An 11,405-nucleotide genomic window follows, 5' to 3' on the forward strand; every position below is an offset into this window, starting at 1 on the left:
GGGTAAAAAGAAGGACAGAAATTTGACATTTGTTCCTGTTTTATTGCAGCTTAATCAGGCAGAGTAGGAGACACAAGGTCTTTGAAACTGGTAATACATTCTCTGAGGTCCGTAGACACCAAGAACATGCAGATCAACCTTTTTATTATGGAGTAATTCTTCATTTACTTTGGGTATATATTTTTAGGTGTTCTTTCTGAACAAAACAAAGTGAAAACACACTGAAGGCTGCACCGACCTGGATCTTTGTTCTACCAGAAAATGCTGGCTCGATGATGAGAGGAAACATAATGATGAGGAAGCAACAGCAGAAATACAACACAGGAGACTGTGTTAAATATAAATTAAAATAGAATGCATTGATTTGCAAATCCATCTTTTAATTCCAGTAGAAAATAAACAACATATCAGATTCTTAAAATGAGACATTTTCTGTTTAACATGAGTTAAATAGAAAATTAGTAACATGAATCAGCTGCTGGATAGAAAAGTCTAATAATAGTCTAAGGCTAATGAGTTAGCCAAGCCAATTTAATTTATAAAGCACTTTACAGCAGCAGGTGCTGAACAAAGTAAACGAAAGAAGACTGAATGTGTATTTTGGTGAAAATATTAACTTTTTTTTTTTTTTTTTTTTTACTGGAGATGAACAATGGCACCTGTGTATGTTTACTTTAGCATGGTGTTATCTGAATTTCTGAATTGGTTTAAATCCTACTTGAAAAAGAAGGACTTCTTCATATCAGTTAATAACTATAGATATACTCAAACAAAGATGACATCAGAGTTGACAAGGCTCTATTTTGGGTCCCCCAGCATCTACATGCTCCCACTAGGTCAGCTCATGGAAACAAACAAAATATCTGATCATAACTATGCTGACGACACTCGGCTCTATATTACTGCCTCACCAGGGGACTCTGGTCACATACAAATCTGATGACTTGGATGGATTATTTAGAGTTTTCTTCTGCTAAATAAAGATAAATCTGAAAAGACTGTCTTTGGATCCAAAGATAAGCATCTAAAAGTAATTTTGGATGTGCTCCATAGATTAAAGGGTAAACTCATCAGATCATCATCCTCTGCATAGGTTTTAAACAGTGAGTTGTGTTCAGCATCACTGTTACTAGATGATCAGAAAAGGGTTTACCAAAGTTTAGCAAGTGATTGCATTTAATCCCTTAAGCCCTGAGCATACTTAAAAAAGACAGAGAAAGACAAACTCTAAATAAATGAAGAATTGCTCCACGGTAAGTTCTAGGTAGGGACTTCACTATGGCTGTGGCTATGCCTAAATACATTACAATAAAACAAGACAAATGAGAAACCCCTGTCTTTGTGTGTTTTTCTCCCCTATTTCACAAACGATGCTAACAATGGTACAGAGGCCATTGATCACCTTCAGCAACAAAACAGTTGTTTTGTTATTTCTTATAATGTCTAATTTATTTCAGCCCTTATAAGGGCCAGTGGGATTAAAGGGTTAACGTCTGAGCTTTCCTTCCTGTTTGAGGAACCGACGTGATGTAATGAAGTGGCTGAAATGTCAGGAGTGGGTGCAGAGTGAGAGGATTAATGTAGTGGCTCTGAGCCATGCTGCCAGTTTTTCTATCGTGACCTTGTTGACTAACTGCCAGTCAACTCAGACCTCCAAGGGTTTCTGCTTCCTTAGTCGAGGCTGATTCCGTGTCTGTCACGGCAAAAAAAATCCTCCTTCCCACCTCCTCCTGAGACGCTACATGGCAGGTAGAACGAATAGACTTTTTTTCTCTTTTTTGCAAACTTCAAGGAGACTGAGAGCAAACGAGATTAGAGACCCAACTCCATCTTTAGGGGACAATTGGAGGTCTCAGGAAAAAACTGATCTCATTGTGTAGCTGAGGGGAGGTTGTATCTAGAAGAAAGTGAATAAATTAAATCACATTAGATAGATCCTAAGCACTTGACACTGGTGCCCAATTAAGATCTGTGAGGCCTAGAGCGCAGAGTGCATACGGAGCCTGTGGCTTTTTAATGGCAAATATATGACAAAGCTCTAACGCTTTCCACTCTGATAACCTTGTTTTAATGACGCAATTACATGGCCGTCTTCTAACCCCGCTCTCTTGGTGCATTTAAAAGCAGCCTCTGCAGTCAGAGCCATTTGTTCTGCATAACGACAGCTTTGAACTGGCGGGAAATATTATGCAAAAATCTCTCCTTTGATGCACAGCAAAGTGCACTTATTAAACAATTAGCATAGTTATTCTGGTGCTAATCGCCCAGAGAAGAGAGTAAAAATAGTCTGTTTTAGAAATATGTGAGCAAGCTGCTTATCACCTGACTGCATGCTCACAGGAAAACATCATTGTAGGATGATGATACACCTTCATAAAGGCGAGAACAGCGTGTGCATTATCCCTCTCTTAGTTGTTCTGTCAGAAAAGCTTATTAATATTTGCAGCACTGAGAAGAGGAAGACAACAGCAGTGGATAAAAAACTGATGAGGAAGGAGCTTTTACATCTTGTGATGGTTCAGCAGCGACCAAATAGTTCCATCCACAACATGAAAGTGCTTTGCTTGTTGCTGCTTCTTTATCTGTGATGCTGTCATCGTATTGATATATTAATGTGTGAAAAAGGTGATTTCAGGCAACAGTGGAGAAAGAAAACTCCCTTTTAATGGGAAAGAAAAACCTGCAGCAGAACCAGGACCCGGTTGGGGGATGGAAAGGGTAGGAAATAGGGGTCAACAAGCACCGTAATCCTAAAGGCTCATGCGGCATCTGCATCACCGCCGTAGGCGCTGTGTAGCTCCACGGAGGCCCGACGCGCACCTCTTCCACACCTGACATGCACCCCTGCTATGCAGACGGTTACGAGGAAGAATTCCCTTGTGATTGATCAGTTTGGGATCACATGTTGCCAGATATCTGGCATTTCTCGCTGAATTTGTGTGGTAACCACTGTTTGTTTGTACAGACACTGAACAGTCCTGGATGCCAGTATTCTTTGTAAACAGAAAATACCTACTGAACTGAAGTGAATAATCAAAAGAACTCTGACTTGGTGAGCTTACTGGCCGATACCACCCCTGCTGCCACCTTTACATTAGGAGGAGAAACTGTAACGTGACACCAAAACGTTGCGCATGTGTGAGAGCAAACTCATCAATGTTGGCTATGCTGTAGCCGACTGCACGCAGATGTGCGAGTTTAAACCCTTAAGCCAGGGATAGGTGTTGTGAAAGAAAAGAGAAACACAAATAACAACAACAAAAATGTCATATATTTATATAAGAACAAAAGCGAGTAAAAGTAGGGAGGAGGCCAGTGCATCATGGCACATTCTCCGGTTGGCTTGGCCAATAGCAGCAGCAGTAAAGGAACGTCCTGAACCACGTGGTTTCCTGTTCAAATTCCCAAGTGAAACCCAAATAATCACATGTGAACCCCGTGTGGTTTTGTATGGTCGTATTTCATGTTATCTTAACATGTAAAATGTAATCATAGGAAAACCCCACATTGGTTTCACGTTTGATTATATGTGTTTCATATAGGAAATTATTTGGGTTCACATGATAATCACATGGGAAGCTTGTGGTTTTATATGGTCATATTTAATGTTTCTTAATATGTAAAATGTAAAACCACATGTGATTATCATATGTCTACTTTTAAAAACCATACGGGGTCAAACGTGAAACTCGTGTTTCCAGGGTTAGAGTCCATGAGGCAGGACCTTCGTGCTAACTGAAGTGTTTCTGTTATTGATTAAAACCACTGTTGAGTCTCAAATTGATTATTTCTTATAGCAACATGGGATGAACAGGCTCCAGTAAGGTGTTGCTTTGAACTTCTTGATTTCACACCTGGGTACTGATGGATTAACATCTGGAAACAAGGATCAGATGTGTGTGATGCCTGTATGTCATGTCAACGTGAATGTGACTTTAATTTAAACAAACAGGCCTCTTTTTCAATGAAGCTTATAAAAGATCAAATAAATAAATATTCTATTTAAATAATGAGAATAATCCTTTTCATTATTGTGAGAAAACAGCAGAGGATTGGGTATCATGTTCCCTCACACATGCACACTCTCCATCTGCAGACTGAGAGTTGATTAAATGCAAATCCTTCTGAGATTTTACACTTGACTCTTAATGTAACTCTGAGACAGTGGGACACAATGTCTTCATATTAGTATTCATCTGAGCGCAGGCTTGTGATTATAACGTCTCCGACTGCATGACTACAGATAACTCTGGAAAATCATTTCTCAGCATGACTACACATGAAGCGATGTCACTCAGCAGCAGCTCTGAGCTTCTGCATCAGTGTTTAAAGACAAACAAAGACACTGATGTTGGGAGTTTTCACACTGGTTCAGGTTAATTTCTTTACAATATTATTTACTGTGTAGACTAAGAAGTTACTGATATGTTTTAGTTACTTTCACCTAAACAAATAGAGAATGAGGTATTAAAAATTGGAGCCATACAATATTCTGCTAAGTCTAATAATTCTCAGTTGACTGTAACTCCCTATAATGACAGTAGGGGGCCACACTGTGGAGATGAGGTTAACACTTACCAGCTTTATTAAAATGTAACTACACCCCCTACTTTTTGAGTAACTCCACCCACTGCCGAATTTGAAAAATGCCTGAAACTGCAAAGGTTGGGGTGGGAGTTGTGGGGTGATCAGGGTTGGGATACACAGGCTGAAATGATTGACAGACAGCAGTTCAGATCACTGGCAAGATGTAAAGTGAGATTCACAAAGCACCTACACCACAGAGAAGTCTTTGAAGTGGTAGAATTTCCCGCTCCTGAATCTCTTCAGCTACACATGAACCAGTCTGAGCCATTTGCGCTGTTACGCTGCCTGTCAGCAGCTCCAGCAGCTCTGGGAAGCTGTGGAGACTCGCGGCAGGTTGTGGCAGCTGCTGTAAGTTGCTGCTGCTACGATTTGAGCTGCTGTCTGTCGCCAAATGAGGATCAGCGGGTAAAGAATAAAGTCTAGTGTTACTTTTACACCCCTCAAAAGCACAAATCCGCCCCATTGAAAGAATGAAGTCTAAAACCAGCAGATCTACACCAGATAATTTCACATCCCTTCATATGCATTGGTGGGCGTGGTTTTCTACGCTTGCAAAGCAAAGACACTTTGCTACTATGGGGTTGAACCCCTTTTTCCTTAAGAACTGCCTTAATTCTCGGTGTGATAGGTACAACAAGGTGTTGGAAACCTTCCTCAGAGCTTTTGCTCCATGTTGACATGACAGCGTCACACAGTTGCTGCAGGTTTGTCGGCTGCATCCATGATGAGAATCTCCCGTTCCACCACATCCCAAAGCTGCTCTACTGGATCGAGATCTGGTGACTGTGGAGGATTGTTGGAGTCCAGAGAACTCATCGTCATGTTCTAGAAAGCAGCTGGAGATGATCTGAGCTTTGTGACATGGTGCATAATGATTTGCAACCATAACCATCTGTAATATAATCACTGTGGAAAAAAGGAAAATTCCTCTTAGTTCAGTGAGTCTTGAGCCTCTACTCTACAATTAGGGGAAGAGCAGCATTTCCAGGTGAAGGTGGTTTTCTGATTCAGTGACACATCGTGGCTTAATTGCTGCAAATTGCCTCTTGATGTTTGAGTGGCTGAAACTGAGGGAATGTTCTCTTTGCTGAAAATAATATGGCTCCTGTTAGTTTAATTATCTCCTGCTCCACTGTGGATTTGTCTGGGTTTAACTCAACGGCTATGTGGGTTGAGGAGGGTTAATAGGCATCATCGGCTGTTTTTACATTTTTTAATCCTGCCCCTCATGAAGTACAGAGGAAATTAAGCCCAACTGCTGATGGCAAAACTAGTTAAGCTACAATAAACATGAATTAATTTCACTTACACTCAGCGTCCACTTTATTAGGTCCATCTGTTCAACTGAGAACACAAATATCTAATTTGCCAATCACATGGCAGCTTGTAGTCATGTAAACGTGGTGAAGACGACCTGCTGAAGTTCAAACTGAGCATCAGGATGAGGAAGAAAAGAGGTTTAAGTGACTTTGAACATGGCATGGTTGTTTGTCTGAGTATTTACTGGGATTTTCACACACAGCCATCTCTAGGGTTTATTGAGAACAGTCTGAAGAAGAGAAAATATCCAAATATCAGCACCAACTGGCCAGAACTCCGAAGGGACAAGCTGGACCATACAGGAATGTGCCACTAGATGGCAGCATGGCTCCAGGACCTCACAGTGTGTGAGGGCCAGAGGCTGTGTCTCTGGCATGGTGATCTACAGCACTGAGGCACCACAAGGGACCGTTCTGGATCCTCTCTTCTTTACCATAAGCACAGCTTCACTCACTACACCACAAACTGCCATTTACAGAAGTTCTTGAACAACTCGGCCATCGCTGGACTTACCAACAACGGTGATGAGAGAGTACCTGGAACTTTACTGGAACTTTGTAGCCTGGTGTGATGACAACTGCCTCCAGATTTATCCAGGACAAACCAAAGAGTGGAGGACTTCCACCGTTGTAAAATCTCCCCTCCCACCCTGGTGAACATTCAAAGAATGGACATGGAGATGGTGGACTCATACAGGTACCTGGGTGTTCACCTGAACAAAATCCTGGACTTGATCACCAAAGCTCAGGCTTTCTACAAGAAGGTCCAAAGCAGACTCCACCTGCTGCAAAGACTGAGGTCCTTTGGACCTCATGAGAACCTTTTATGACTCCATTGTAGCCCCCTTCATATTTTATGGTGTAGCCTGGTAGAGCAGCGGCACCACAACAGCAGAGACAAAGAAACTGAACAAACTGGTGAAAAAGGCCAGCTCTGTTATGGATTGCAGTCTTGAGCCTGTGCAAGTTGGGCGAGACAGGAGGATGATGGCAAGGCTGTCATCAGTCATGGACACTGCCTCCCATCCCCTACATGAGACTGTTAGAGCCCTGGAAAGCACCATCAGCAGCAGGCGTCTTCACCCACGGTGCATGATGGAGACATACTGCAGGTTCTTCCTTCCCTCTGCTGTCAGACTACATAACCAGGCCTCCTCCTGCAGAGCTGACCATCCCACGCACCTACAGAAAGGCTCATCATTGTGCAAAATCTGGTCTTAATAACATTCCATTACTACATTTATACCTATTTGTGTAGTCAGTAACTGTCATTTTTGCACATTTTTTCTTTTGCTCAGTATTTATAACAGCTCTTTTTCTCCTTTGCACTGTTATCTTTGGTTTGTATGTAAATGTAGACGAGTGTGTGCTTTTCTATTTTGGTTCTGCGCATCCTGTATACCATATACAGCTGTCTGCAACACCAAATTTCCCCAATGAGGGATGAATATAGGTCTATTTAATCTAATCTAATCTAAAGTATTTTTCATTTTCATTTTCATTCATTAATCTAAAACAGATAATAGAAAATGGAGAAATTTGACCTGGTCTGATGAGTCTCTATTTCAGCTCCACATTCAGATGGTAGGCTCAGAATTAGCTAAAAACAACATGAAAGCATAGATTCATCCTGCTTTGGATCAATGGTTGCATAATTAAAAAAATTAAAAAAAATAAAAGAACTTTTGTTTATTCAAGTAGTAACAAGCAGCCGCCACATAAAAAAAAACAAAAAAAACAACAACAACAAAAAAAAAAAACAAAACAAAAAAACCAAAAACAATCGGACTTTATTTAAATGGTACTTTTCATATCGTTATGCAACTCAAAGTGCTTTAGAGAAATAACAAAAAAAGCAAAGCCAAAAAGTGTCTCTTTCCCACACACAAACAATTAAGCTGCTAAAAAGCCCGGTTATCCACAATAACAATAACATTGTGTTACAGGCCAATTTATCCCGATAATCCACTCCAAAATGGGTCGTAGCCGACAACTGGGAACATTGAACATGTTCATTATTTCAGAGTCGATTTCTGAGGAACACCGACGACTCATACATTGTGACTGCGTGGATGGTGACGTGGTACAGAATGTAGCCAATCAGAGAGCAAGCTGGCTAGGGGACAAGGAAGTAATAAAGTCTGTTATTTTTTTCATTTCTGTATTTGTCTGTTAACAATAGTTCCAAGACCACCATCATTCCCTCGTCCTATATATCCTCTTCCTTGCTGTGTGTTGGTTTCCGAATGTTGCTATGTTTCTTCTTCTTCGTTGTTTGCAGGTTGTTGCTATGGTTCTTCTTCTATGTTTAGACGTTTTTCCGGTTCGGAGGACTAGATTGTAGATCACTTGCGGGACAGCATCGTTATGCGTGTGTTGTTCTGTGATTACATTTTCGGAGCACAACACACAATACGATCAAAAGATTTTTTTTATCTTCATGTGTGAGGTCTCGACCAGATAAAAAAAATCTCATAAGATTAATAAAATTGTTATGCGTGTATGAGGCCTTACCTGACTGTGAACAGTTTCTGCTTTCAGACATGAACATCTGTCACTCAGCCAGCTGCTCCAGCTGCATGTATGATGAATGTAACATAGATGTAGGTTCAATGGAAAGTTAGCAAATAAAATTAACACTCTGGTATCCTTATGCATCAAACCCATTTTTGGCCTGTCAGATCCCACAATGCATCCCTTTCAATAATGCAATACTTTAAACTTATAACAATTTGTCACACGACTTTCAGGAAGCCAAACAATCTTTCAAAAGAAGCAGCTTTGCCATTTATTTTCCCCAAAAAGAGTTTAAAAACATTGTTTCCTGAAATAAACAATAAAAAAGTCACACTAATTGGTGAGCAAACCTTAATTTTCGATCATTTACTGTAATTTATTTGCTAAGTAAATACTAAAAACTTGTTAAATGCAACTGTTGCCTTGAGGCAAAAACATGCTATCACTGAAATTAGCATATGTTGCCTCGAGGCAACAGTGAACCATAATGGAATCACCACAGTGGCATGAAATGTTGCTCTGTGAGTTTATATATAATGTTCAAAAGCGTTGCATTTATCATAATTTGAAGATAAACTTGTTGGTTGCAGCAAATTGGATTCCAAGCTATTGCTGTTTTCCATATGCTGTGATTTACCATCTGTTTGTCAGGATAATGCTGACCATTGGCCTGTTTGGATGGTAAAAAGAGTTGGTACAAATACCCTGAATGCAAAGATGTAATTTGACAACAGTTTCTCTTATGCAAATGGTTCTGATCTTTGCGTAAAGTCTTGAGAATTACATTTAGACTCTGAGATTTCAATGGGTTTACCCACAGTGGTCCACTCCATTCACAACATTCAGACAAGAATCAGTTCCTTTTATAACACTTTTACATGTCAAATGGTATGTGATGCAATCTACTGAGTATTTTACACATTTATTAAATAAATTGTTCTTTTTCAGTTAAACACCAAAATGGTACAATATTGCTTATAGGCTACAAACCCCAAAAATCTATAAAAATTTCTTCCGATTGTGTTTATTTGTCCATTTCAACGTATAAAAACAGAGGCGGTGCTAGAGGGGTGGCCAGGGTGGCACTGGCCATGTCAGTCTCACCTTCTCTGTCTTTCTATGATTTCTATGATTAGACAAAGCAACATCCATGTTGTGCAGGCCAGCCGGTCACAATGCTAATCTCAGTAAATTGGGCTCTGCCTGTTACTCATCCTCCCATTTTCCAGTGACATGATTTACTCTTTGGCTTCGCACCAAAAGCCTTCCAGGGAGGACTGTCAGTGAAAGAGTTATTACCTTCTACACTGTCCTGTTTCTTCCCAGTCATGTTTGTGCTAATTAGCTGCATGTTAGCAAGATCTTGTCCGCTGTTTTTTGTCAATGACAAAGTTGTGTAAATCGTAAATTGTGTTTCCACACAATCCATTCACTTCTACATTCACCTCAAGTCATTGAATCTTTGTTTCCAGCATGTTGATCTTCTGTAGAAGTTTGTAATAGTCATCTGTAGAGAGGAGGTGTCCTGCAGCTAGTTAGCTTTAGCTCCTGAGAAGCTGTAGGCTTCAGCTACTTTTAGGCCACGCTAATGTGACACTGACAAGATAGAAGACATCTTGAAATAGAGTAGTATCCACCCAAATCTACTACAAAATACAGTCCCAGTGACTAATAAGTATCCAGGAGCTGCTGGCCATAAATTTCTTGAAGAGAAAAATAAGAATTATGGCAGTAAAATGCAAGCAGAGGGGGGAGCAAAGCAGAAAAGCGTCAGCGGGAACAGAAGCAGGAAGGTAAAATATTGTTTTAACCCGAAAAAGTCTTGACTTGATCATTTTCCTTGATCTTAACCCTTTAACATAACATAAAAAAACAAAACAAAACAAAAAAAAACAAACAAACAATGAAACTGCATCCTCATCATAGTAAACCAATGATTAGAAATTGGAACTGTGACAGTCAATCTATAACTAACAAATCATCAATGAATTTTAAACACAGTGTTAGTATGTATAAAAAAGCTGAAACCATCTGCAAACTAAATTTGTTTTGTGTAAAAATAACTTAAATTCAAATAAATCTGAACTGGGTTTAGTTTTGCGAGAAACCGAGGCATTAACAGTAGACAGATTTAAAAAAAATACGTAGCAGGTGGCTCCTCGCTGCAGCTAAACCAGGGACCGAGTCCAAATGAAGGCCTGCGATGTCGGTTAAAATCTTTAAATTTAAAGATATTACTCATAAATCTAACATTCACCAGATTCCAAATCCTGTAGCTCCTAGAACTACCGGGGAATATTTAATAATGAATAAGACAAAGTGGAGGAATTCATCCCAAAGTCAGTGCAAACAATAGAAATAAGATTAAAAACTCTTCATAAATAACCTTGTTATCACTGAACTTCATTCTCAAATACTTTTCATTACAGTCCTGCTTTCATTTTCTCCTCCACAAATCTGGTTAACTTTTCACTCAGCCAGCACACTAATCTCCCCAAACCTCCCTCCACTGGATTTATTGAGTGTGTTTGATCTTTTGAGCATGCAGAACCCCTGGGTAATGTTGGTATTTGGGGTTATTGTTGAGTCTTCCACAATAGATTTCAGTTCTTTCATTGCTTTAGCTTGTAGCTGTTTTCTTCTGAAATGCATGCAGTGTTTCCCCTTTCCTCTCCTTCTGGAGTGACCTGAGGGAAGAAAGGGTTAGTCGCAGCGTGTCTGTAGCTTGAGGCAAGCTCGCTCCACTCTCCTCACATCTCTTGGTGATCCATATCTTGATCCTGAACGGTGGCAGAGTCCCTTCAGCCGAGCAGGAGTGGAGGCTAATTCAAATCTGACTTTTCTCTGTTTGAGAAATCACCTGCAATCCTCTCACGGGTAACATTTCTGATTATGTATTATATTCTCCAGCACAGTTCCCAGAATCTACTGCATATGAAATGGGAAGAGAAAAGATTTCTGACAGACTACTTTAACCACAAC

This window comes from Melanotaenia boesemani, chromosome 24 (assembly GCF_017639745.1).
Source record: "Melanotaenia boesemani isolate fMelBoe1 chromosome 24, fMelBoe1.pri, whole genome shotgun sequence".
In the NCBI taxonomy this organism is placed as follows: Eukaryota; Metazoa; Chordata; class Actinopteri; order Atheriniformes; family Melanotaeniidae; genus Melanotaenia; species Melanotaenia boesemani.